The sequence below is a fragment of the Etheostoma spectabile genome, chromosome 4 (assembly GCF_008692095.1).
Source record: "Etheostoma spectabile isolate EspeVRDwgs_2016 chromosome 4, UIUC_Espe_1.0, whole genome shotgun sequence".
NCBI classification, from domain to species: domain Eukaryota; kingdom Metazoa; phylum Chordata; class Actinopteri; order Perciformes; family Percidae; genus Etheostoma; species Etheostoma spectabile.
The window spans coordinates 993,890-995,945 of NC_045736.1; the positions used below are offsets into that span (position 1 = coordinate 993,890).

The following is a 2,056-nucleotide window of genomic DNA, read 5'->3' on the forward strand; positions in this document are numbered from 1 at the left end:
AGAGAGAGAGAGAGAGAGAGAGAGAGAGAGATCCGCTACGTTTGGTGCTCCCCGCCGCAAAGAGAGAAGACACTTTCCCGGGGATTGCCTTGAGAGTTTGATTCCAGTTTGGAACACCCCCTCCCCCCGGTCCTGCGCTTCTGTCGGACTGGACTCTCTCTGGTAAGACGCGCTGACACGGACTATGAATTGTGTGCTAATGCGCTGTGTACTTCCATGTTTTCTGCCCAATTTGAGCGGCAGTAACGTCGAGACAAGAATTTGAACGCAGAGTTGGGTTCGCTGCTGTGTGTTTATCGAGGGCATTTTCAACGGTTGTGTACATTGGATTACAGAGTCGAGACATGTGCATTAACAGTATCCTGCGATACGTTAGGAAACGTCGGGAGCCTGGATACCAGTATACGATCATCCATCCTAACTGTGTCCAGTAAAGCTGCATTGTGGTTCTAAGTGTGCATGTGGGGAAAAAAATAATATGCATGTGATAGAAGAACATAGAGGAAAATAAGCAGTCTTCTGCTGGTTTTCGGACACCATTTGGCTATCCAAGCGATTCGTGCATTATTATGCATATGAAATATATAATGCATAGTGCTCATAAAATATACGGACTCACCTTTATCCGCCTAACGGAGCTTTCGTTCACGGTGTGTTATTGTATAGGAATCATGCACTGAGAGTTCAGCTAGTCTGCTCTGTACTTATGCTTTATGGGAACGCAAAGCCCTTTTTAAATGGGTACAGAGTAGCATTTCTAAACGCACGGATTAAATTAAATTAACGCTAATAATACATCAACTCTAAGGGCTCATTTTCATATTGGCTTGCCTGCATGGCTGACTCAGCTTTGGTTGATTTAATGTATGCAGCCACGGATTGCTCATGTAGCCTGCAATCCACATTTGCCTCGCCTCGCCTCGCCTTAACATCCATTCAATAGATTAGATAATCCGTGTGAAAGTAAATGAAGAGTAATAAAAACACGCAGGCTTTTCAGACTGATTGAAGTGAAAAGCACCATGCTCCATTCAGAATCAGCAGTATAGGCTTTGATGGAAGTGGTCTCTGGTTGCTAAATCATCTGCATGGTTACATAAGTAGCAGCATGGGCAGCAGCAGATTTGGACATGCTGGAAGTTTGTGGGCTGGACAGTCAAAAGGAAAAGTGATGGTGGTGGTGGTGATGATAATGTTGAGGTGTAGGAGGAGGATGTGATGACAGTGGTCACCATCGGCAGAGTGGCCTACACTGTGCTGAGGAAAGATGCACGGGAGGCACTCTAAGGGAGGTGGCAGAGCAGAAGCAACACCGCAGCCAAAGCAGACTGCTGCTTATTCACAGCCAAGTTTGAGTCAACTATTTTTCTGTTGATACTGTCTGCTGCAAGCTGGACTGCAGGCTATAGGGCTGCAAGATATGAGGAGAATAATATGCAATATCTTTTTTATAAACTACAACTACTGTTGCAATAAGAATATTACCTGCAATAAATAAAGGGATATTGAACTGTGATGCTTTCGGTATTCTGCTAAATACAACAAATTTCTTGTTGAGTTGAAAACAATTGAAAGAAAATCATGTCTGACATTCTTTTAAACAAATTAAACATTGAATTTTGGAATGCCGTTTTATACTGTTATTTTGTTTTCGCGATATGTCCCTGCCTTTTGCTATGTGTTTGTTGCGGCTGTCGGTATTGCAATGATGATACAAAAAATGGGTTTTGCAATTGTGAAAGGGGAGTGTTCCCAGCAGGGATGTCGGAGTGGCGGTGGAAATGGGACAGAGTACCCAGGGCCCTCATGTGAGCATGGTCCAGAATAGGTGTGGATGCGGGGGAGGAGCCCATAGAGAAGAATGCCTTTCTACAGGGCCCGGAATGTTGTGCTATGCCCCTGCTTCACAGATGGCCTTATATGTACATTAACAACTAGGGGTGGGTAAAGCAAATCATATGCATCTTTTTCCTACAATCAATTTATACTGTGTATATACAGTGTGTGTATATATATATATATATATCATTAAGGTGAATCCTGTTCATATATATAT

At 43.3% G+C, this 2,056-nt stretch overlaps 1 protein-coding gene across 1 annotated transcript in view; it reads left to right on the top strand.

Annotated features, from left to right (window-relative positions):
- Nucleotides 1-2,056, top strand: part of calcrla (calcitonin receptor-like a) — a 92,653-nt gene continuing 90,597 nt past the window's right edge. The window contains exon 1 of the mRNA XM_032513782.1: nt 1-162. The gene's annotated coding sequence lies outside the window, so the exon portion shown is untranslated. The remainder of the gene's footprint in view (nt 163-2,056) is intronic.